Source organism: Equus przewalskii, chromosome 3, assembly GCF_037783145.1.
Source record: "Equus przewalskii isolate Varuska chromosome 3, EquPr2, whole genome shotgun sequence".
NCBI lineage: Eukaryota > Metazoa > Chordata > Mammalia > Perissodactyla > Equidae > Equus > Equus przewalskii.
Window position 1 is genome coordinate 11,858,560 of NC_091833.1, and position 16,679 is coordinate 11,875,238.

The 16,679-nt window shown below is 37.6% G+C and overlaps 1 long non-coding RNA gene across 2 annotated transcripts in view; it reads left to right on the forward strand.

The window, feature by feature from the left end:
* The first annotated feature begins 654 nt into the window (after nt 1-654).
* Nucleotides 655-16,679, forward strand: part of LOC139082632 (uncharacterized) — a 55,873-nt gene continuing 39,848 nt past the window's right edge. The window contains exon 1 of one of the 2 annotated variants that reach the window (XR_011538839.1): nt 655-702. This is a non-coding gene — a long non-coding RNA (uncharacterized lncRNA). The remainder of the gene's footprint in view (nt 703-16,679) is intronic. The other variant, XR_011538840.1, reaches the window with a different exon arrangement.

The following is a 16,679-nucleotide window of genomic DNA, read 5'->3' on the forward strand; positions in this document are numbered from 1 at the left end:
GTAAGGGAAAGCTAAGTAGCCATGTGGAGAAACCACATGAATGTGTTCCAGGTGACAGCCCCAGCTGAGCTCTCAGCTGACACCCAATGATGCCTGTTGGATATGCTTGTGATGCTTCCAGCCTCCAACTGTTGAATCATGTCTAAGCCACCCCTGCTCCAGCCACATAGAGCAGTGAAGCTGTTCTTACTGAGCCCTGCCCAAATTGCAGGTTCGTCATCAAAATAAATGTTACTGTCATTTTAAGCCATTAAGCTTCGTGGTGATTTGTTACACTGCACTCGATACTGGATCACTCGTCAGGCACCGTACTCTTCCCCCTTGCTCTCTGTGTTCTATCTACACTGACCTTTCAGATCCTCATGCCTTCCTTTGTCTTCTTTCACACACTGTTTTCTTGCCTGGGGTGCTCTGTCACACTTTTAATTAAATTTATCAGTTAATTCTTACTTATCCTTTAGGTCTCTGCTCAACCATAATTTCCTCAAGAAAAATTCCTGGGCTTTCCAGCCTGGCTCTTAGCCCTTTCCTTCTCTGTCTTCATCACAGTGATAATTTTTAAAATTAGTATAATAATTTGATTATCTCACAATATCTTGACTATGTCACAAAGTAGACTAAAACCTCATGAGGTCAAATCTCTATGCTCCTATCAGTGTAGCCCAGAACATGCTGTATGGTGTGGCACATACTAAATTCTCTGTAAGTACTTGTCCTATTCATAATGGAAATAATTTAATAATCATTCAAAAATATTTATCTAATTCCTAATCTGTCTCATGCAATATTCTAGGTATTACGGATTTTGCTATGAACTAGTAAGACCAGGCCCTAGCCTTTATGGAGCTCACATTCTAGTGGGGCAGAAAGAAAAAATATAGAAATAATTTCAGGTGCTAATACATGCTATGGAGAAAAATAAATCAGAGTAATGGAAAAGAGAAGAAGGATGGGGTAAGTATTCTGATAGGACTGACTTAGCATATGATGTTTAGGAATCTAAGTGAAGATGTAGTTCACAAAAAGGGAAAATAGAGAAAAGAACAAAAAAAAAATCCCTGAAGTAGGAACAAATTTAACGTTTAAAAACTAAGAGGTAGTGGGCCAGAGTGAGCAGACAGAGAAGGTGAGAGAGGCAGATGAGGTCAGAGAAGTAAGTGATGAGTTCCAGATTCTTGGCAGTTTACAGCATGGGAGACTTTGGATGTCTTTTGCTAAGTTTGATGGGATACTGATGAGTTTTGAATAAGGGAACCTGACGTTATTTATTTAAGTTTTGAAAGGTTTCTGTGTGAGGGGCTGGCCCTGTGGCCTAGTGATTAAGTTTGATGCACTCTGCTTCTGCAGCCTGGGTTCAGTTCCTGGACGTGGACCTAGACCACTTGTCAGTGGCCATGCTGTGGCGGTGAACCACATACAAAATAGAGGAAGATTGGCACAGATGTTAACTCAGGACGAATCTTCCTCAGCAAAAAGAATAAATAAAAAAAATCTTGCAGTGGGTAAAATACACTTTGTCAGGTGAAGGAGTGAAAACAAATAAACTGGAGGCTATGACTCTTGTGTAGACCAGAGGTAATGGTGGCCTGTATTGGAAGTTTCCTTAAAAGTGTTGAAAAGTGTGCAGAGGTTGGATCTCTTTAGAAGATGTAACCAACGGAACTTGCTGAATTAACGGATGAGTAATCTATCCCCTTGCGGTTCGACATCTCAACACCACTCCCTTTCCTCCCTCCAGTGCTTTTTCTCCTGTATTCCTCTTCATTCTCACTGTTTCTCATTATTCTGCAGTCCCCTAGAACTCTAGTCAAATATGCGGGTCGCCTGGAGCTTTTTATATGCATCCCGTGCTTAACGGCAAAATTAAAGTCATTGGAGTTGAGAAGGAATCACCATTTGCAGGGGTCTAAGTTCTTTAAATCTCCAATTCCTTTCCATGTTGTAATAAAGGAGAAATCCTCCTTGGGTACTTGTGTTAATATGTATGATTGTATTCTTCCTTTCCACGCATGTGAGATTAAATGCAATCTCTTCCCCCAATACACAAGTGCTATGCAGCTTTACAGGTGAATTAATTGTTCATTTCATTTGATTTTCTTCAAATGAGTTCCAGTTTATTTCTCTTCAATTTGTCTTTGGCAGATTTATTTTAAAAAGTCTTTTCTTTCAATTTCTAAAGTATTTATCCTCTGGGTCTATTCTCTTTCCCGTACGATGGGAGACTAATTATTCTTCTCCTAATGAATGTTCTAAATGTATCCCATATGGTGGCATATGTGTGTTCAGACCAAAGATACTTTGGGATAAAATAAGTAAATTCCTCTGTGGGGTTTCCTTGCGAACTTCACTTTGTAACAGTGATAAGTTCAAAGATTCATAGACTCTAGGCTCTATAGAGATCATTTTCTTCCCCCCACCTTCCTCATTTTGCAGGAAAGGAACAGAAGTCTAGGAACTACTTACCTGGATTAAGAAAGAGCTGAAGGCTGGGATTCAAGAAAATTGAGCTTTATTCCCAACTCTGCCACTGACATTTTAAAATGTCTTTTATATTACAGTCACTTGATTTCCAGATGAGAAAACTGGTTCAAAGAGAGAAGGGGTATGTTCATTCCTAAGGGGAGTCTTGCCTGGTCCTCCCATCCTAACTCAGGCTTCTTTCCTTCAAAGCAATTCTCTCTGTTTGTAAATAATGTAAATCAAGTAATTACACTAGTGAAAGTCTGAATCCCGTTTGCAATATGAGCTTGATCAGTGTGTTTGTTTTTGTTTACTTATAGACAGTAGGTGCTAAATAAATATTTGTTGAATGAAGTGAATGAATCAATTATGTAATATCATGAAGTACACATTAGATGTACAGCAGCATAGCAAGCATTTTGTCTATGTAAATTAATCTTCACAAGAAGCCAGTAATATTTAAAAATAATAATACCCTTGAGAAACTGAGTCTCAGAAAGTTTAAAAAAATTGGTATCAGTCAGCCAACTTGCAGAATTATAACATGAATATGTATGTCATCTGATTTCAAAATCAAGTTCTTTCAGTAACAAAGCAATAGGTTAACATTCTTTGTTATGTGTCAATCACTGTTGCTGATGGCTTTACATGTTTTCTGTCAGTAGCTTTTTTAAATGAGCCTGTAACTGTAGTTTTGTCCCATCAAGAAATCAAAACTTGAGATTTCTAAGTCTATTTATCAAGGTCAAACAACTAGTAAGTGGGTAAAGATCTGAAACCAGGTCTATGTGGCAGGCTCCACATTCCAAACTAGGCTACCATATCCTGATAGATTGAAGAACCACCTTGCCAAAGTAAGTTTTTAATTTATAATTTTGAGAAATAAAAACCTTTTCACAGTTCTCTCAAGTTATTGATTTCTTTAATTAAAAGAGAGAGGCATTTTACTTAATTTTATACCAATGTCACTGGGTACAAAAGCAAAGTAGTATCATATACCATCCCCCAAAATTTTGGAACAAATAAGGTCAAGAAATAAATGACAAATGCTGAACAAATGGTAAAATACCAAGTTCAGTTTGGCTTTGACAGACATTTTGTAATCCTTGAACACCACCACACCACTAGCTGTGGGAGACGCGGAAAGTCAATTATTTTATAAAGAGCAGCACTAATCATATCTCCGGCCTGCTCAAAACCTAATGAAACCCCCATTTCTTATCAAGTAAGTTCCAAACTCCCTGGAATGGCTTTAAATGCTAGGTTCAAATACTTTTCACGCTCATCTTTTTCCACCCTGCCCTACACGACTTTTTCGGGTACACAACTGATGGGGGTTCCAGAAACATGACGTATCAATGTCTCTTTCCTTGATCATTCCATTTCTGTCTGTCTAGCCTCTCCTTCCTCTCCCCTCCCCAGGCAGCCAGCTCCTCCTACTCAGCCTTGACATACCTGTTCAAACGACTCATATCCTATATGAATAGGTGGCCAGAGAAAATATATGCAATGTTTGCGATTTTGTTGATCCAAAACAATTATCTATTGTTTATCTGAAATTCAAATTTAATTGTGTCCCATAATTTTGTTTGCTAAATCTGGCAATCCTCCCCATAGAAGATCCTTTCCCCCACAAATGTCTTTGTGTTCTCAGAGGCATGTGCACATAAAAATTGGCCAAGTGGTATTTTTTTTTTAAGATTGGCACCTGAGCTAACAACTGTTGCCAATCTTCCTTTTTTTTTAAATTCTTCTCCCCAAAGCCCCCCACTATATAGTTGTATATTCTAGTTGTGGGTGCCTCTGATTGTGCTATGTGGGACACCACCTCAGAGTGGCCTGACGAGGGGTGCTTTGTCCACACCCAAGATCTGAACCGGTCAAACCCCAGGCTGCTGACGTGGATAGTGCAAACTTAACCATTCAGCCACGGGGCTGGCCCACGATAAGTGATATTTTGTTATTTAGTTTATATGGATAGCCTTCTATCATCTTCCATGAGTTATCTAGGAAAGGATTTCTCAGGTTTTGTATTTTTACATGTCTAGTTGTAGGTCAATATTTCTTCATTTCCCTGGAACCATTTACTAATGATACATATGGGTGGACTTTGTAGTGGAGATGGAGGGAAGGAGAAGATGAGATGGGAGATATTAATTCTTATTTCTAAAAGTGCCATAGATTTCCTCTTGTTCAATGCCCACTTTTATGCTCTATAGTTTAATAAAATCATATAACTTTTCCTGCTGTAAATTGCATGATTTCTGGGAGAAAATACAATTAATTTTATTTTTAGGCCTTGAGTTTGATGAGAGTCATTTTAACCATATCATGCAAGTTTTTGTATGGTTGCTGCAGAGTGATTATGTATGTACAATATTTAAATGTGCATAATTATGTAATTTGGGTACCACAGAATTACTATAAAAGGAAAATAAAACATAAGAGATAGGAACATCACTTATGGTCGGCTTACTGTGTGCTAGACACTGCATTTTTATGTTATTTGGCGTCGTATCAAAACCACCAGGGCCATATGATAAGCTGTATGTTGTAGATCAAGAACATGAACTTGAGGGGCCGGCCCAGTGGCACGGTGGTTGAGTTTGCACATCCCGCTTTGGCAGCCAGGGTTCACCGGTTCAGATCCCGGTTGCGGACCTATGCACTGCTTGTCAAGCCATGCTGTGGCAGGCGTCCCACATATAAAGTGGAGAAGGATGGGCACAGATGTTAGGTCAGGGCCAGTCTTCCTCAGCAAGAAGAGGAGGATTGGTGGCAGATGTTAGTTCAGGGTTCATCTTCCTCAAAAAAAAAAGAAAAAGAAAAAAGAAAATGAACTTGAGAGGCTGGTCTGGTGGAGTGGTGGTGAAGTTCATGTGCTCCACTTTGGCAGCCTGAGGTTTGTGGGCTCAGATCTCTGGCACAGACCTACACATTGCTCATCAAGCCATGCTGTGGCTGCATCCAACATACAAAATAGAGGAAGATTGGCAACAGATGTTAGCTCACTGCCAATCTTCCTCACCATGAATCTAAATCTATCTCTACCTGAATGTAAAGCCACTTACTCATTTATTTTGATAAAGAGCTCATGTAAACTTAAAATGCTTCAACTGCTTTATACCAAATCTTCCATATTTAAATGGATAAACATTTCAGAAAAAAAATATAGCAGCAGCTATATTCACGCCACCAGGAATTAACAACTGTTAGTACATTTGCATAAATGCTTTCTGTGTTTTTGTTGTTGCAAATGCTTTTCTAAGGGAAAAATATTTCTATTTATTTTTATAAAATGAAAAATATATATTAGACAAAATTCAAGCAATGCAGAAAACTGCCAAAAATAATATTAGAAACCACACCAAATCCTACCCTTAAACATTAGATGCCCCTTATTCCAAACATCTTTCTGGTGTATCTAAAGTGGAAGGAAGAAAGGAAGGAGGGAAAGAAAAAGGAGGGAAGAAAGACAGCATGAAGAACTAGTAGGAGAGATGTAAATATAGTTTTACAAAAATGAGATCATTTTCAAATGGTCTCTGTTGAAAATTATTAAATTGAATATTACTTGAATATTAGATAACTAAAATAAACTGAAGTAAATCTGAAAAGATTAACAAAATTCAATTAAGTATTTCTTCACTACAAGTGATATTACTTGCTGAAATATTTTTTTTTTTTTTAAGATTGGCACTTGAGCTAACATCTGTTGCCAATCTTCTTTTTTTCCTTATTCGTCTCCCCAAAGCCCCTCAGGACATACTTGTATATTCTAGTTGTGAGTGCCTGTGGTTGTGCTATGTGGGACACCACCTCAGCATGGCCTGACGAGCGGTGCCATGTCCACACCCAGGATCCAAACTGGTGAAACCCTGGGCCACCAAAGTGGAGTACGTGAACTTAACCACTTATGCCTGCTGAAATATTCTCTTAAGCTAAAACAATAGAGATACTGTGAATGAAACATTGAATACTGTACTTATTTTTAAAGATGTATTTTAATTTCAGCCAGTACAATAACTATTTTGAAAGATGAAGAGATAAGAACTCTTTCTTATACCTACTTTCCAATTTGTTTGTGTGTGTGTGTTTATAAACCTGGAAAATATAAAAATAATAGCATACTTTTCACATTTTTATATATCCATAATTGATGTAGTTTTTACTTGTTTTAGTATTATCATTTATACTTAAATGGACTTTATGTTCACCATTGTTCTTTTTAGCACCAATTGCCCATTCTTGGATTGTTGACTTTGATACTTCTTTTAGTTGGCTGGACTTTGTCAAGTAATTTTTCAAAGAAGATCTCACAGATTCTCTGCTGATTCTGTTCCTTAATGATTGGGGTAACTAGTTGTTGCCTTTATAATTTAAAGACATTGTGGTTAAGTTCAATATTTTCAAATGTCACTCTCTTTCCCTCAAAAATACAGATATTTTCATTGATATATAGCTCGTGATCTTTCTAGAAGTGAATATAGATGTGGAGGAGATTGAAACCAGCGTCATTTTTTCTCCATGTAGGTCCTGTGTTTTATGTGCTCCAATGTTTTACGAATTCTTGTTTTATTCTCAAAGTTAGACAATTTATCTAAGATATACATTTGCCGGAAAATTTTGGTATGGTAAAACACTACGTGTTCTTTTGATCTGTGCATTCAATTAGTTTTTCTTTTCAGTCATATATCTTGCATTATATGATTAGATGAATTCTCTGCTCTGTATGTAAGTACTTCACTTCGGGGAACCAGGTACCTTATGTTGAATCATGACATCTTCCAAATCGATTGACTTATCTCTAGTTGTTTTACTCTGTTGTTTTCATCTGTATTTACCATGATTATCCCTGTGTCAGTAATTTAGGCTTAGGGTCTATATGCTGTTCTTTGCATATTTCAACATGTAGTAGTTGCATAATGAAAGCATTTGGCCTCTAGTGTATTTCCTGCAACCTACAACTTCCCTTATTGTTTTATTTGATTGTTGTAACGCTATTGAATTCAAGTTCTTGTTAAGTTATTCTATGACATGAAGCAGTTTTTAGCATTTCTGAATAAGGTTTTATTCTAAATCGTGGTCTCTGACTCTTATTTGCTTGGCACATTCCTTTTTCCCCCGTATTTTGTTTTAAGTTTTGCCATACCGTTTATTTTTGCCTTAGTTCCTTTGGAGTGACTCTTTGTAGACACTCCACTTCTTTTGATAGAACAGAAAGAGAGTCAGGTGACACCTGTTATATCTGAAAACGGTGGTTTGGTTTTATTTTGAGCAACTCTTGAGGGCTTTTTGTGTTTTATCAACTTTTACACACCTAAGCTAAATGGATGGGGGTGATAGTGGGCAGTGGTGTTGGGAGAGCATAGACAAGGGTAAAGTAGAGACTTTTTAAAATGCATCAGCTCTGTTCTTTTGTGAGAGTGTTTATGATGCAAGAGTATTTATTATACCCTAAATCAACTTGACACAGGAAGTTAAGGATTTACAATTCCCACTCATTTTTGTCATTTCTCTCTTCAATGTGTTCACTTTCCCCACTGAACTCTTTTTGCCTTGGTGGTGGTTTCTATGACTTCTAGGTTAGGAGGAGAAACAATAAGATAAGTAGTTAGTGAGTATTCCAGAGTAATTAGTGAGATGAGTAATTAGTGAGTAATAACTAATTGGTGAGAATTCTCAGGATACTGTCATATTACCACTTAGCCTTTAGGTGGTTCCTAAACTGTCTACTTCAATCCAGCTTCTTTTCTTTCTTTCCCCAGGCACTAGTTGTTGAGGGTTGTTATATGAGGTTGTATCTCTCTCTTTCCTTATTTATTCTTTCTTTCTACTGTTGGTAAACTTTCCCCCAAGTGTTTGTTATTATCATATGTTTTCCATTATATAAGGTATTAGGGGAGAAAATTATTTGAGTTTTAATATGTTTATTTAAATCTGAATTTTAAAGCATGTTATGCTATCTCTATAGTCAAGATGACAATTCATGTGACCCACCTCTTCACCTCTAATACAGCTTAAAAATCCATTTCATTAGCTTCTTAATCACATTCTATTATTAATACATACTTATTCATTCATTGTCCCCAGTAAATTGTGAGCTCCTTGAAGGTAGAGAATGTGCCTTCTCTTCCTTCTTTTATTTTTATACTTTTAACATCTGGCCCAGTGCTCAATGTGTGTAAAATAAATGAATAGATGAACGAATTTCATGGTGCTCCCTCTACGTTCAACATAAGGACTTACTTTCTAATAGGTGGGGCTCTCCAAAGGTAACATAGAGATTTTTCAAGGAATTACCTACTGAGAAAAGTACTCAAGCTGTGGACTGAATGATTATCTGGATGGGCTGTGTGCAAAGGAAATTTTCCACATATTGAAATTGGATATCATGTTCTCCAGTTAGGATTTTATTGAGAAGCACTTACTTAAAGATTTCCAAAAAAGGTTTCCACAGAATCTCCAGCTAGATCTCCTAGAATAAAGAATTCCTTTAAACTTTCTAAAAACTTGTGGTTCACTTTTTTTTCCTAGGAAGATTATCCCTGAGCTAACATCTGTTGCCAATCTTCCTCTCTTCTTTTTCCTCCCAAAAGCTCCAGTACATAGTTGTGTATCTTAGTTGTGAGTCATTGTAGTTCCTCTATGTGGGATCCTGCCACAGCATGGCTTGATGAGTGGTGTGTAGGTCCGCACCCAGGTTCTGAACTGGACAACCCTGGGCCGCAGAAGCAGAGCATGCAAATTTAGCTACTTGGCCTCAGGGCGGGCCCCATTTCTAGTTTATTTGTAAGAATTGTTCACTGTTAAATTTCTCACACACCACCTCTTTCTCTGTGGACTTTTTTTCCAGTGACTTTTAATATAATATTAAGAACAATAACAACAATAATATTACTAACAGCAATAGCAATGGCAATAAGAAAATAAATATGCCTGCTTAAAATAAACCTGTATGTCATTCCTCCTTTGAATCTGAAACTCTGGCATCATCAGTGACTGTTTTGAAGGCAATGTGAGACTTCATTCAGATGCATTTTCAAGTTTATGATTATTAACTTCCCAAACTTGGAAACATCCCTGGTGGTCTCTCCAGTAGCTGTGTCCTCTTCCTGACTTTCAGTCTTTGCCTGCAAACAATCATGGGAGTGCAGACCGTGTTAAAGTAAAACCTCTTTAGCAGAAAGATTCGTTTCCCCTTTTTTTGTTGCCTTGATATACTACTAGTTTCACATGCCTAATTTAAACTTGAAAGAAAATTCCCGATGTCCTTGCTTTATATTTCTAGAGATCCAATAGCGTACCAGGTCCTGAGGTAATAATCTATTCATAGATTTATAGAAACAGTGAATAAGTTAAGTAGGATAAACAGACTAGGTCAGGAACTTTAAAAAGTATTCTGATAATTCTGACAAATTGAATAAATCTCTCTTGATTTTTTTATGTGGCTAACAACTGAGCATTTAATAAGAATAATACTTATTGTTTTTGAGAGTACCATCCCTGAGCGTGGTTGATATTCAAAATCCCATATGATACCATGTGATTATTACTTTCTATTTTTCTGAGCTGGAAAATTGAGGTGCAGAGTTGGCGCTTAACCAAATTTGTAAAACGTAGAGCTAGAATTTGAATTGAGTTCTTTTCATGCTGCCACCATTATGAAACAATATCCCTGTGATTAGGCTGAGCTGACTGCAAAATTTAGAATATAAGAAGAAAATGTCTAGCATTTAAGTAAGGCAAGAACAAATGAAAAGTTCAGGAGGAATTTAAATGTTGATTTAGGAACCAGCCTAATGAGACAGGCTCATCCTCAAGGTCCCCGGCCTAACAGGATAAGGCCCCTAACCAATCGCAAACTAAGAGAATCAGATAGAGACCACCGAGATCCACATTCCACAGCCTCAGGGCTCTTTGGGGATTATGCATGCACCCTAGCACCCAGGAGTTGCCTGAAGGTGACCTTTGTGTCATTATTATAGTAAAAATGACACCCAGGGGTGCAGAACTAGCATGTTAATGATACATGCATTGCATTTAGTAGCATGCTATGCAACAGTGCAGGTGCATGAACAACCCTGCCTCTACAGGCTGTGAAAACGCACTCCTCCCCAACCTTTGCCTAATAAAAGCCCCACAATCATGCTCCCTAAAGAGCTGGTCACTCGCCCTTTCCTTTCCACACCAGCTCCCTTGTGAACAAACTATTGAACTTTTACTTTTCTACTCCCATTTGTTGTCTCTCTTGGTTTCCATCCTAGGGGACAAGAAGCACCCAATGCACTGGTAACAATGTCAGGAGTGAAATGTTTTGATGAAGCATTTCATAGAAAAGGAAAAAACAGTAGAGGAGAGTAAGGGAGACCTGGAGTGGGGAGTTTCAAAATTTTTTCCGGCTTTACTGAGATATATTTGCCATATAACATTGTGTAAGCCTAAGGTGTACAAGGTGATGGTTTGACACACATATATATTGTGAAATGATTCTCGCAATAAGGTGAAGGGGAGCGAAATATATCACCCCAAAATATGCTTCTTTGAGCTGATTATTCTTAAGAAGCAGCAGACACAGAAGCTCTGAAAACCCAGTAAAAGCTACCCTTTGTAAGAGACATTTACATTTATACGGGAAATCTCCATTTGTAAAGGTGTCCTTCTCTCAGTACCTGAAAGAGAAGGAGGACTTTAAATCTCTAGAAACTCTTATCAATGGAGAAGGCTCTTCTTAGCTCTTTATCATAACCATACCCTCGTTTACTCTGCTTTTTCTGGAAACCTCCCATAACTGGCCTCCAACATCTTTCTTTTGTCTATAGCTGGAGATGGTATTTAAGGTGGTGGCTTGAGTTATTTTGGGGAGTTACTCAGTTTTCCTGTGTATCTCCCATATATGGGTGGTCTATATGTTATTAAACTTCTGTTTGTTTTTCTCCTGTTAATCTGTCTTTTATTACAGGGGTTGGGGGGTCTCAGCCAAGAATTTAAAAGGGTGAGAGAAAATTACTTTTCCTCCCCTACAAAGGTTAGTTAATACTTCCATCGCCTCACATAATTCTGTTTCTATGAGTTTGGCTTATGATCAGATGCTCCATTTTGAGAAGATGACATTTGAGCTAAGAATGGAAGGATGTAAGTCAGTTAGATCAGGTCTGTGCAGGAAGAGCATTAGAGACAGAATTAGCACTTGGTGCAAAGACTCCAAGGAAGGAACATACTCAGTAAAGTCCTGAAATAACAAAGACCCAAGTGGAGCTGAAACCATGTGTTTGGAGGAAGGGAGAGTCTGGGTCAGAAATGAAGTTAATTAATGGAGGCCAGATGAAATATTATAAATCGTGAAACAGAATGGATGTTATGCACTAAGTAATGATGGAGCTCGTGCTAAACTAAAGAAGGTACACTCAAACTAGTGACATTTAGGTTAAATTTTATAATAATAAAACATAGTACTGACCAACAAAACACATTAAGAGACGGTATTTAACCAGTGGGACACTAGATTACAATTCCTAATTTAATTTAGCACCTTTTATTTACAGAAAAGGATGCTGGATCCCTAGAAGTTTAGTATCACAGCTAGCAGATGTCAGAATTTTGTTTTCTAAAATTCCAATTCATTTTCCCCTTCGTCTACAAAATGTGCTGTGACTTGGCAAAGTTTTAGAAAAGCAGTTTGAACGTAACCTAGGACAAACTCAATTTACAAGGAAAGCTTGGAGTGACTTAGAAACTGTGAGATATCATTGAATAATCTAAAAGAACAAGTTTGCTTTTAAAAGCTGGTTTGTGAAATCCAGAGCAACATCCCTAAATCCCCTTGATAGAGGATAGATTGTACAACCAGTTGAACTTGCATCAATGTAACTTGGCGAAATGACTTTTGGATGAAGTTAATCCTTTCCCTTTTCTATCTAGTTCTGCAGGAGCTATCATTTTACATGATAAGGACTCCTCTTCTCTCCTGGTATGGATTTATCTCTCTCATCTTTTAGAAACTTAAGCCTTAGGAATGCAGCAAGAGTCTGTCTGTCATTGCCTGCATCCTGGGTGTTTAAATTTCTCTTTGTGAAACATCCTGGTGAAATGGAAAGGGCATACCACAGAGTTGAATGTCCCATTTTCTAGTTTCAGGTGTGTTTATATATCGTTTTTTCCTTTCAGTCCCAAAGAATAGGATATAATAATACAAATCATAAGAAAGCTCCGGACACACAGTAACTCATTTTTAATAACTCCTTAATTATTCCCATATCATCTTTAACAATTATAGTAAAGGTTCTAGTGCATTGCGGGCCTTCCTAAATCTCAGTTTCTCTTATGTGTTTTTATATTCCAGCATAATGTTTTACACTTAGCAGTTGCGGCATGGCTAAATAGATAGATGGATGAATGAAAGAATAGGCCGTTGGACAGACACACGAATGAACTAATAAATCAATATATTGAATTGCTTTTCAGAGTTGAGAAATTTAGTTAATCTCGATGGTCATCTGATAGTTCATCTGGTGGATGGTAATATCTAAAATCACATCCAACTCTGAAAATGTGTCATTCTATAAATAGTGTTTATCTCACACATCATTAAGGCCACATATGGTAAAGAGATATTTCTTCTTTATATTTAAAAGTTGGATCTATTAGCAGCGTTTATACAAGATTATATGACTGTGGGGCTCTGCATTTTTTTTTTAAGTATGATGTTTTTGCGTGAGGAAAATTGGCCCTGAGCTAATATCTGTTGCCAATCTTCCTTTTTTTTTTTTTTTTAGCTTTTTGAGGAAGATTAGCCCTGAGCTAACATCTACTGCCAATATTCCTCTTTTTGCTGAGGAAGACTGACCCTGAGCTAACATCCGTGCCCATCTTCCTCTACTTTATATGTGAGATGCCTGCCAAAGCATAGCTTGACAAGTTGTGCCATGTCCACACCCGGGATCCAAACTGGCAAACCCCAGGTTACTGAAGAAGAACATGAGAACTTATTTTTTTCTCCCCAAAGCCCCAGTACCTAGTTGTATATGCTAGTTGTAGGTCATTCTAGTTCTTCTACGTTGGATGCCACCACAGCGTAGCCTGGTGAGCAGTGCATAGGTCTGCGCCAAGGATCCAAACCGGTAAACCCCAGGCCACCAAAGCAGAGTGCGTAAACTTAACCACTTGGCCATGGGGCCGGCCTGTGGGGCTCTTCTGATTCACAAAAACTTGAATTGGGCTAAATTCCTTATAGAGATACAGGGATATGTAACATATTGCTATATTTTTATTAAAGCCTATGACTTCATCAACAAAATATTAGAACTGATAGGAACATTTGAGAACAAGAATGAGATACCCTCATTTTATAACTGAGGGGACTAAGACCCAGCCTGATCAAAATCAATGCTAGTTTGATCTTATTCATTGTCGCCTAAGATTCTTTTAGGCATACTGATGTTTGATGGGCAGAATCAGAAGAGAGTTTTAAAGTCAATGGGACAGATGTCAAATGTCAAAGTTGGACGAATGGAAACATAACATGCTAAAGTTTCCTTAAGATTCATACCCTTTGTAATCACTAGACACGCTTCTAAAGAGCTTCAACTAAAAAAATCCCCAAATCTGCAGATTTTTCTTTACCTGATTTGTGAAATTTCAAAATTAATCTAATACCCTCAAATCTATGTTCCTTGTTTTACAAAATAGTTTATTGATTAGCCAAGGTCTAAACAAAGCTTCCTACATGACTCATTGATCAAAACAAGATCCGAGAGCTCATTAATTCTGTTGTCAGATACACTCATTTATTCATAAGCTCCCTTTTTCCTACTAACCTTTCACCATAATAAAAGCAAAAGAGCTTATCTACTTTTGTGTCTCACCAAGCATATATCAGTCACCATTACGCTCCTTTCCAAAGGAAATGTTGGAGAAAATGTACATTCCAAAGAGTCTTACTTGGAGGATGAAATAGCTTAAACCTCAAACTGTTTAATGGATTATTGTAGTTTTATTTTTTTAAATTATTTTATTCAGTTTAGTTAAACTATAAGAAACAAAAACAGTTCACCCATTTCTTCCAAATTCAAATACAAGAGAAAATGTAGCCACTTAATATTCCTATTTTGATACCATTTATTACTAGCACAATCCAACCATCACACAAAATACCAACTTAATATGGAAGTGAGGGATCTTTTGGAAAATGTCCTTTAGATACATCTTGTGGTGGGGGGCTCACTGGTAGAAGCTTGCAAGTTTTATCACTAAAATTTGAATGGACTAGTGATTAAACTTGTCTCATATTTAATTATATCTTCTATGTGCAGAAACTGAGCTCAACTTGGGTAAATGGTCCCACATTTGCATGGATGGATTCCAATCTATATTTACAAGATGTCATCTTTTGCTGGGATAGCTATATACTTTATCATCCAAACCCTAACACTTTTGAGAGTAAAAGGTAGTGCTATTAATAATTATTTTGGAACAAACAAGTCCAATGCAACAGAGTCAGAGACTTATGACCACCCTGCATTTAGTTGAATAGATGACTGGTCTTACCGTAACTGCTCTGTCTTTTACAGGAACCCTATTTCTCACTGAAGAGTATTTTGTGTATTATTATTCCAGAATGTCTTCAGTAAAACTCTTTCCCTCTAGATTTTCTAATTCTATGCATCTCAGGTTGCACTTTTGCAATGAAGTTCCCTGGTCCCCTCGCTCTCATTGATTAATCTTTCTGAGCCGCACTTTGAGTTTGCACTGCACATCATCATTGGCTCTGAAATTGTTTGCTCTTGTTTCATATATGTGTAAGTTTTATCCTCCCAAATATAGCACAAGTTCCTCAGAAGCAGGGAGAAGAGCCTTATACTGTTTCCTCTCCAGTAGTTCTAACAGAGGAATCACCAGCTAATACTGTGATCGTACACTGAATGTCTAAACTGGACATGCTATGTTTTTTTGTCTCACACCTACCTCCCCCTTTCTCATTGTACTCCAGCCACACTGGCCTACTTACCGTTTTTTCAACTTGCCAAGCATGTTGAATTTGTAGTACTCATTCAGTTAGCCTAGTGTGTATTTTCTTCCACTTATTTGTGGGTTGGGTTCTCTGCTTTATTTCAGGTTCTTTTTCCAAAGTTACTTCTTTAGAAAAGATTTCCTTGGAAATATCCCTACTGTGTCCACCTCCCACCCACCTCATTAGCCTTATTCTCTTAGCTGCTCTCCTCGCATTGCAGCTCTTATTTCTTTTCTAATGTCAAATGAGCACAATAATAAGTACGCTTCGTATCTTATTCTTCTACAGGCATACCTTGTTTTATTGTGTTTTGCTTTTACTGTGCTTCACAGATATTGCATTTTCTACAAAGTGAGGGTTTATGACAATCCTGTGTCAAGCAACTCTATCAGCACCATTTTTTCCAACAGCATTTGATCATTTCACGTCTCTGTGTCACAATTTGTAATTCTTAATATTCAAACTTTTTCATTATTGTTATATTTGTTATGGTGACCCATGATCTTTGATGTTATTACTGTAATTGTTTTGGGGCTCCAGGAACTGTGCCCATAGAAGACAGAGAACTTAATTTGTAAACGTTGTCTGTGTTCTGATTGCTCCACCGACCAGCCCTTTCTCCATCTGTCTCCTTCTTCTTGGGCCTCCCTGTTCCCTGAGACACACAATATCAAAACTGGGCCAGTTAATAACCCTACACTGGCTTCTAAGTGTTCAAATGAAAGGAAGAGTCTCACATCTCTCATTTGAAATCGAAAGTTAGAAATGACCAAGCTTAGTGAAGAAGGCATGTCAAAAACTGAGATAGGCTGAGAGCTAGGCATCTTACACCAAACAATTAGCCAAGTTGCGATTGCAAAGGAAAAGTTTTTGAAGGAAATTAAAAGTGCTGCTCCAGTGAACATACAAATGATAAGAAAGTGAAATGCCCGTATTGCTGATATGGACAAAGTTTTAGTGGTCTGGATAGAAGATCAAACCAGCCACAACCTTCCCTTATGTCAAATCCTAACCCAGAGGAAGACCCTCACTCTCTTCAATTTCATGAACGCTGAGAGAGGTGAGGAAGCTGCAGAAGAAAAGTTTGAAGCTAGCAGAGGTTGGTTACTGAGATTTAAAGAAAGAAGCCATCTCCATAACATAAAATTGCAAGGTGAAGAAGCAAGTGCTGGTGTAGAAGCTGCAGCAAGTTATCCGGAAGATCTAGCTA